The sequence below is a fragment of the Schistocerca serialis genome, chromosome 1 (genome assembly GCF_023864345.2).
Source record: "Schistocerca serialis cubense isolate TAMUIC-IGC-003099 chromosome 1, iqSchSeri2.2, whole genome shotgun sequence".
Classification (NCBI taxonomy): Eukaryota; Metazoa; Arthropoda; class Insecta; order Orthoptera; family Acrididae; genus Schistocerca; species Schistocerca serialis.
The window spans coordinates 541,319,802-541,329,761 of NC_064638.1; the positions used below are offsets into that span (position 1 = coordinate 541,319,802).

At 41.3% G+C, this 9,960-nt stretch overlaps 1 non-coding gene across 1 annotated transcript; it reads right to left on the reverse strand.

Moving 5' to 3' along the window:
• Window positions 1–5,162: 5,162 nt before the first annotated feature.
• On the reverse strand, window positions 5,163–5,234 carry Trnae-cuc (transfer RNA glutamic acid (anticodon CUC)). Its single transcript has one exon. It is a non-coding gene; the product is annotated as a tRNA-Glu (tRNA).
• Window positions 5,235–9,960: the final 4,726 nt, after the last annotated feature.

Consider the following 9,960-nt stretch of genomic DNA (forward strand, 5'->3'; position numbering starts at 1 on the left):
CGGGGTGTTCCAGGGCTCTGTGCTAAGTGTTGTACTGTTTGCCATCGACATAAATCCCATTATAGATTGCCTCATTCCAGATGTCTCTGGCTCCCTCTTTGTCGACGATTTTGCTATTTACTACAGCTTTCAATGGACCAGCGTTCTTAAACGAAGTATTCTAGGATGTCTCAATCGCATCCACTCACGGAGCCTCGAAACTGGCTTCAGATTTTCTCCCAGTAAGACCATCTCTGTAAATTTTTGGAATTGTACAGAGTTTTATCTGCCTTTCCTACATATAGGCCCTGTTGGCCTTCCATTAGTGGACGTCGCCAAATTCTTGGGACTTACGTGTGACTGAAAACTGTGCTGGTCACTTACATTTCATATCTTTCGGCTCGCTGTCTGTGATAGCTCAACACATTTCATGATCTGAGTGGTACCTCGTGGGGAGTGGACCGAGTGGTCATCCTCTACCTATATTGCGCCTTAGTGCGCTCGAAATTGGACTATGGAAGCATAGTTAACTCCTCTGCACGGCCATCTATTCTTCGGCTCTAGATTCCGTCCACCACCGTGGATTGCGTTCACCATCTGGAGCTTTTTACACTACCCCCATGGAGAGCCTTTATGCTGAGACTGCTGAATCGCTGCTGTCCAATTGGCAAGCTGTTCTTCTGAGTCGTTAAGCTAGTCATGTCATCCATGCCGGCTCATCCGACCTATGTCCTTTTCTTCAACGCCTCCTTGGATTTAGGATATGCAGGCAGCTCTTCCTCTCTACTACTACTACTACTACTACTACTACTACTACTACTACTACGAATCCACTGTGTCAACTGATACATTCACTTTGTTTCCAGTTATCTAAAACTTTCTTGTCAAATGGGGGTACAACGCCACGGTGGCTTCGCCCCTGGACCTGCCTTCTCCATGACCTTTGCCAGCTTCCCAAGGATAGTACCTTCCCTATAGTTTTTCGGGCATTTGCTGCTCTATGCGCACACATGGAGGATGTCACATTTATTTACACTGAGGCTCCAAGACTACCTTTAATGTTGGGAGTGCCTATATTATCGACGACACCCCTATTAGATTTGGCTTCCCGACCAGTGTTCGGTTTTTACTGCAGAGCTTTACGCTGTTCTCCAGGCTGTCCAATACATCCATCGCCATCAGCGGAAATGGTATATTATATGCTCAGATTCGCTCAGCGCTCTTCTAAACCCCCAGCCTATTTACCCCAACCACCTTCTGGTCCACCGGATTCAGGAGTGCCTCAATTGCTCTGCACTCCAGGATAATAAATTACTGGACATAAAACCTCTTCCCTGTGCTTGGATCTCTTCCTCCCGGCCACGTCGTCGGGAGGAAGTAATTTAAACTTTGGATTACGCCCTGTCTTTTTGGCCATCGGCATCTATTAAGTGGCAATCCTCCCCTGCTTTGTTCCCACTGCTCTCAATCGTGGACGGTGCGTCACCTTTTACTTTAGTGCCCCTATTTTAATCCGCAACGCGCCCGTTTACACCTGTCGCCTGATACACACTATGTGATCAAAATTATCTGGACACCTGGCTGAAAATGACTTAAAAGTTCGTGGCGCCCTCCATCGGTAATGTTGGAATTCAGTATGGTGTTGGCCCATTCTTTTAGGATTGCTGCACTGAGGAGAGAGATCAATGTCAGTCGGTGAGGTCTGGCATGAAGTCGGCTGTCCAAAACATCTCGAAGTTGTTCTATAGGATTCAGGTCAGGACTGTGCAGGCCAGACCATTACAGGGATGTTATTGTCCTGTAACCAGTCCGCCAGAGGCCGTTCATTATGAACATGTGATCAGTCATGTTGAAACATGCAAACGCCATCCCCGAATTGCTCTTCAACTGTGGGAAGCAAGAAGGTGCTTAAAACATCACCGTAGGCCTGTGCTGTGATAGTGCCACGCAAAACAAAAAGGGGTGCAAGTGCAAGCCCCCTCCATGAAAGATACGACCACACCATAACACCACCGCCTCCAAACTACATATGCTGGCAGATGATGTACACCGGGCATTCGCCATACCCACACCCTGCCAGCGGATCGCCACATTGTATACCGTAATTCGTCACTCCACACAACATTTTTCCTTTGTTCAATCGTCCAGTGTTTACGCTCCTTAACACCAAGCGAGGCGTCGTTTGGTATTTGCCTGCCTGATGGGTGGTTCATGAGCAGCCGCTTGACCATGAAATCCAAGTATTCTCACCTCCCACCTATGTGTCATAGCATTTGCAGTGGATCCTGATGCGTTTTGAAATTCCTGTGTGGTGGTCTGGATAGACGTATGATATTACATATTACGACCCTCTTCAACTGTCGCAGTTTGTCAGTCAACAGAAGAGGTCGGCCTGTACGCTTTTAAGCTGTTAGTGTCCCTTCACGATTCCACTTCACTATCACATCAGAAATAGTGGACCTAGAGACGTTTAGGAGTGTGGAAATCTCGCGTGCAGGCATATGACACCGCCGACAGTTGAAGAGGGTCGTAATGTGTAATAGGCATACATCTATCCAGACCATCACACAGGAATTCCAAACTGCATGAGGATCCACTGCAACCACTAAGACAGATAGGCGGGAGGGCGAGAAAACTTTTCATTGGTCGAGCGGGTGGTCCTAAATCACACATCACGCCGGTAAATGCCAAACAACGCCTCGCTTGGTGTAAGGAGCGTAAACATTGGACGATTGAGCAGTTGAAAAATGTTTTGTGGAGTGGCGAATCACGTTACACATTGCGGTGATCCGATGGTAGAGTGTGGATATGGCAAATGCCTGGTGAACGTCATCTGCCAGCGTTTGTAGTGTCAACAATAAAATTCGGAGGCGGTGGTGTTATGATATTTTGTTTTTCATGGAGGAGGCTTGCACCCGTTGTTTTGCGGAGCACAATCACAGCGCAGGCCTACACTGATGTTTTAAGCACCTTCTTGCTTCCCAGTGTTGAAGAGCAAGTCGGGTATACCGACTGCATCTTTCAACACAATCGATCACCTGTTTATAATACACGGCCTGTACCGGAGTGGTTACAGGACATTAACATCCCTGTAATGGACTGGCCTGCACAGAGTCCCGACCTGAACCACACAGAACACCTTTGGGATGTTTTGGAACGCCTACTTCGTGCCAGGCCTCACCGATCGACATTGATACCTCTCCTCAGTGCAGCAGGTCGTGAAGAATGGGCTACTATTTCCCAAGAAACCTTCCAGCACCTGATTGAACCTTTGCCTGCGAGAGTGGAAGCTGTCATCAAGGATAATGGTGAGCCAACACCAAATTGAAATCCAGCATTACCGATGGAGGGCGCCACGAATTTTTAAATCATTTTCAGCCAGGTTTCCGGATACTTTTGATCATATAGTGTACGAACAATTTTAAGCGTCGCTCATCAAAACACATTAGAGCAGCGGAGTGAGTTGTGCACTGGTAAGCATTCTGGAATCTAATTGCTGAGTAGATTCAAATCCCATTGACGGCGAATGCCTGACTGCTTCCTTCGTAAAGTGCACAGCGAATTTCCTTCCTCATCCTTGTCCATCCCAATTTTGTAGTCCGGTTTTTTTTTTTTTTTTTTTTTTTTTTTTTTTTTTTTTTTTTTTTAAAAAAAAGACCACGTCGTCGAGGGGACAGATTAAATATCCCATCCTTTGTACATCACCTCTGTGATTACTAAGAGCTTGAAGTGTTTTAAACAGAATGACCTCATTGCCAACTAGCATGGATTTAGAAAACATCGATCGTGCGAAACCCAACTCGCACTATTTTCACATTACATACTGGAAGCTTTGGATCAAGGCTGTCAGGTAGATGCTAAATTTCTTGATTTCCGAAAAGCATTTGACTCAGTACCACACCTACGCTTATTGACAAGTGCGATCGTGTGGGGTGTCAAAAGAAATTTGCGACTTGATTGAGCACTTTCTGGTAGGGAGGGAGCTGCATGTTATCTTGGATGTAGAGTGATCGTCAGATGTAGGAGTAACTTCGGGTGTGCCCCAGGGAAGTGTGCTGGGACCATTGCTGTTCATGTTGTGTGTTAATGGCCTCGCAGACAATAGTAAAATGAGCTTTTTTTGCAGATGGTGCAGTTTCAAAATGGTGCAGTTTCAAAATGGTGCAGAGATTGGCAACGTGATTTAAATGTACAGAAATGTAAAATTATGCACTGCACAAAACGAAAAAAAAAACGTAGTATCCTATGAGTGTAATATCATTGAGTCACTATTGGAATCGGCCAACTCACACAAATAGCAAACACTTTGTAGAAATACGAAATGGAATGATCACATAGGTTCAATCGTGAGTAAAGCCGGTTTATTTGTAGAATACTGGGGAAATGCAATCAATCTACAAAGGAGAGTGCTTATCAGTCACTCGTGCGACCGGTTTCAAAAATATTGCTCAAGAATAGGGGATCCGTACCAAATACCGCTAACAGGGGAGATTGAACGTATACAAAGAAGGGCAGCACGTAGGGTCGGGTCACAGGTTTGTTTAATCCGTGGGAGAGGTCACAGAGATACTTCAGAAATTGAACTGGAAGACTCCTGAAGGCTTGAACTGTCACTGTCACACGAAAGTCTATTAATAATATTTCAAAAACCACCTTTAAATGATTACTGTAAGAATGTACTACAATCTCCTACGTATCGCCCACATTATAACTAGTACAGTGAGACTTACTCTCTGCCATGGTTTGCAGAATATACATGTAGATGTAGAAGCTGGAGTCTGTGAAAAATCTTCAGATCACAATAGTTTTTCTTTTAAATGCAAGCTACTCGCTCTGTCCACATGTTAAGTGGATTGAATTTCGGAGGATCTTGATGAAAACTGCATCCAGAAGTTGGAAAAACTGGCAGTTCTTGTTGTTAAACAGGAGTTTGGTATAACATATAGGAAAAAATAGCTGTAATGTACACGGATGTGACGACACTATAAAATGCTCTTGTGGACACCCAGACCTCGAAATGAAGAGCCTATGTTCATGGATCAATAAAGTAGCATGTGAAAACGAATTACCGATAAATTGAATAAGAGACAAGTGCATTGTACTAAATATTTTGCTTCCCTTAAAATCCATAGTAAATTAGTGAAGTACAAACAAGGAATAGTTAAAAAAAGAATAGAAAAAAATTCCGGCACCGGGAATCGAACCCGGGCCTCCTGGGTGAGAGCCAGGTATCCTAGCCACTAGACCATGCCGGACGATACAGGTTAATAAATGTAGACAAAATATAACCTCTCTAAAATTAGTGAAATGGCAAATATTTAGTATTTTAAATAGTTCAATAGTTGGCGTATCCGTCTCAAATGGTTCAGAATGTCAGTGCATTGCGACTTGGTACTGGCAGGAACGCCAGATGGCGTTAATATTTGAACAACAAGAATTTGACAACAAGTTAATAGATGATATCGAGTTCTAATACTGAATTAAACTAGATAATAAAAATTGGAATGCAACAGCGCACTAGCAAGTAACGTGATGTGTGTCTAAACAGTGTGGGATACAGTGTTCTGGAATATGTGCGATAATAAATGTTATATCATACAATCATAATTTGAAAATGCAATGTGAATAGTATGGAATCATTGTTTTATGCTTTTTTGCTAACTTCTCGTTATTTATTTATTTTATATATTCAAGTAAAGTACTATTTAAGGGCGCGTTATTAGTGTAATTTCAGGGAAATATCTTTCTTAAAACTGCTTACGTACTGTACACTTCATGTTTTAAAAGGTAAATAAATCAATTTTTTATTAGTAATCCCGATTATTTGGTTCTGTAGGTAGTCTTAATACTATATTCAATAACGACTTCGGATAAACATAACACAGACTGCTAAAAACAAACATACAGGTTACATTAAATATAAAATTTACAGCTAACAAATGAAGTGCTGGTACCGCACTCTTCGGTGTCCAACTAAACGAAAATTTTTAATTTATGCATTGGGCATTGAAAATGCTTGTACATAAATAAACGTAGGCTTCAAATTTTCGGGGTTAACATGTCCTGTCCTCACTCTTCACTAGCGGAATACTTGCAATCAACTACACACGACAAATTGGTTAATTTATTTATTCATTCATCCAGAAGATCTATCCATATTCTGGAACACAAGACAGATACATTTTAACTATATACACAAAAAGAGCTTTGCACTACTAGCAGTTGCTGCACTGGCTTGTTTAAAGTCGCCTTGTATCTCCATAATCGAAAAATTCGGCTACTGAATAGAAGCAATGATTTAATAAGAATGCCCTTACGGTATTACGAAGGTGTGTGAATGATACGATAAAGTTTTTCATTTATTGTTATTGTTGTTGTCTTCATTCAAGAGACTAGTTTGACACAGCTATCAATTCTACCCTGTCCGATGTGAGCCTCTTCATCACCTAATAACTACTGGACTCTACAGCGTTATGAATCTGTTTTCTGTATTCATATCTTCGTCTCCCTCTACGATTTTTATTTTCCACGCTTCTCTCCAGTGCTAAATTGGTGATCCCTTGATGCCTCAGAATGTCTTCTACTGACCGATCCCTTCTGCTAGTCAAGCTGTGCCACAAATTCCTCTTCTCCCCAATTCTATTCAGTACCTCCTCATTAGTTACATGATCTACCCATCTAATCTTCAGAACTCTTCCGCAGCACCATATTTCGAAAGCTTCTCTTCTCTTCTCTTCTTGTCAAAACTATTTATTGTCCATGTTTCACATTCATTCATGACTTCACTCCATACAAATACTTTTAGAAAAGACTTCCTCACACTTAAATCTATATTCCATGCTAATAAATTTATCTTCAGAAACACTTTTATTGCCATTGCCAATCTACATTTTATATCCCCTCTACTTCGATCATAATGAGTTATTTTTCTCCCCAAATAGCAAAACTCATCTACTACTTAGTGTCTCATTCCCTAATCTATCTCCGTAAGCGTCACCAGATTTAATGCAACTGCATTCCATTATCCTCGTTTTTCTTTTGTTGATGTCCATCTTATATCCTCCTTTCACAACACTGTCCATTCTGTTCAGCTGCTCTTCCAGGTCTTTTGCTGTCTCTGGCAGAATAACAATGTCATCAGCAAACCTCAAAGCTTTTGTTTCTTCTCCTACTCCAAATTTTTCTTTTGTTTCCTTTACTACTTGTTCAATATACGGATTGAATAATATTGGGGATAGGCTACAACCCTGTCTCACTCCCTTCCCAACCACTGCTTCCCTTTCATGCCTCTCGACCCTTATAACTGCCATTTGGTTTCCATACAACTTGTGAATAGTCTTTCGCTCCCTGTAAAGTACCCCTGCCAACTTCAGAATTTGAAAGAGAGTATTCCAGTCAACATTGTCAAAAGCTTCCTCTAAGTCTATGAATGCTAGAAATGTTGGTTTGCCTTTCCTTAACTTATCTTAGACGATAAGTCATTGGGTCAGTATTACCTTGCGTGTTCCACCATTTCTAAGGAATCCAAACTTATCTTCCCCAAGGTCAGCTCCTACCAATTTTTTCATTTGTTTGTAAAGAATTCATGTGAGTATTCCGCAACCGTGACTTTTTAACTGATAGTGCGGTTATTTTCACACCTCTCAACACCAACTTTCTTTGGGATTAGAATTATTATATTCTTATTGAATCCCAAGGGTATTGCACCTGTCTCATACATCTTGCTCACCAGGTGGAGGAGTTTTGTCATGGCTGGCTCTCCTAAGGCTAGCAGTAGTTCTAATGGAATGTTGTCTACTCCCTGTTGCTTCAATTTAGGTCTTTCAGTGCTCTGTCAAATTCTTCATGCAGTACCATATCTCCCATGTTATCTTCATCTGCATAATATTGACCTCAAGTACATTGCCCTTGTATAGACCCTCTGTATACTCCTTCCAGCTTTCTGATTTCCCTTCTTTGTTTAGGACAGGTTTTCCATCTGGGCTCTTGATAGTCATATGAGTGGTTCTCTTTTCTCCAAAGGCCTCTCTAACTTTTCTGTAGGCAGTATGTATCATACCACTAGTAGTACATGCTTACTTTTGTCCTCTAGCCATTCCTGCTTAGCCATTTTGCACTTCCTGTCGATCTCATTTTTGAGACATTTGCATTCCTTTTTGACTGCTTCTTTTACTGCATTTTTATATTTTCTCCTTTCATTAGTTAAATTCAGTATCTCTTCTGTTACCCAAGGATTTCTAACAGCCCTCATCAGTTTACCTTCTTGATCCTCTGCTACCTTCGCTATTCCATCTCTTAAAGCTACTCATTTTATCTTTTACGGTATTTCTTTCCCCTGTTCTTGTCAAACATTGCCTAATACTCTCTCTGAAACTCTGCAACCTCTGGTTCTTTCAGTTTCTTGGTCCCATCTTCTTAAATTTCTACCTTTTTGCAGTTCCTTCAATTTTAATGTAAGGTTCATAACCAATAAATTTTGGTCGGAGTCCTCATCTGCCACCGAGCCGGGTGGCGCAGTGGTTGGACACTGGACTTGCATTCGGGAGGACGACCGTTCAATCCCGCGTCCGGCCATCCTGATTTAGGTTTTCCGTGATTTCCCTAAATCACTCCAGGCAAATGCCGGGATGGTTCCTCTGAAAGGGCACGGCCGACTTCCTTCCCAATCCTTCCCTAATCTGATGAGACCGATGACCACGCTGTCTGGTCTCCTTCCCCCAAACCAACCAACCAACGATCCTCATCTGCCCCTGTAAATGTCTTACAAATTAAAATTTAGTCCCTAAATCTGTCTTACCATTATATAATCTTATCTGTACCTTCCAGTGTCTCCAGGGCTGTTCCATGTTTACAGCTTTCTTTCGGGACTTAAAACATGTGTTAGCTATGATTAAGTTACGCTCTGTGCAAAATTGATTTTGTATTTATAACCATGTACTAATGTGACCAGAAGTCTTGGTCCTCCTGTCACCAAACGTCACTAATTCCCACTATATCTAATGTTAACCTATCCATTTCCCTTTTAAAATTTTCTGAGGTACCTGCCCAATTAAAGGATCTGATATTCCACCCTTCGATCCGTAGAATACCGGGTTCCTCCTTATAACGACATCCTCCTGAGTGATTCCCACCTGGAGTTCTAAATGGGGGACTATTTTACCTCTGGAATATTTTATGTATGTCTTCATGCACTCATGGATTTCTAGTATGTACATGCAGGGAAGGAGGATTGACAAGTTTTGAATGGGGGCTTTCAAGAAGCTGTTTGTCAAGCATGTTGAATTCTTTCCTGGGTTAGGAAAAAAGAGTAAACTAGGTGGCGCATTACACAAAATGTAATTCCATACAGTAGAATGTTCGTTCACAAAGCAGGCATTTTGGACAGTGCTAAGACTTGCTTTAACAGAAAGCAGTTGTAGACTAACATATTTTATTTACTGTTCAATTTATTTTTTATGTGTACATGCAATTTGAAGTTATTTTGAAGCCATATGCCTTAAAACTCCAGAGAAGGTTAAATTTTGTTGGAGTTTGTCATCCTGGTGTTGCATGCATCACCTTTTAAATGGAAATTTGGAAATGTGTGTTTTCTTTTTGTGTGTTTTTCAGTAGTTTATTCCAATCAAATTATCTATTAGATGTGCTGTAGTTTCATTTACTGTTGCTTGTAACTGAATTTGAGTGTTTCCTGTAGAAAGGATGCTTGTGTCATCTGGAAAAAAAATAATAAAAAAATAAAAAAAATAAAAACGCTTTGTGTAGGTTTAAATCGTTTATATACAGGAGAAGGATTGACCCAGGAATGGATCCCTGAGACACTTCTTTTTAGGATTTCTTCACATGAAAAACATATCCTAGATTAGATTAGTTTGTTTTAATCCAATAGACCCAAAATTGAGATGATTCTCATGAATGTGGAACAAGTCAGGAAGTGTAATATAAAAAGCATAAAACAGCTGAATAAAATACTCACTAACCTGA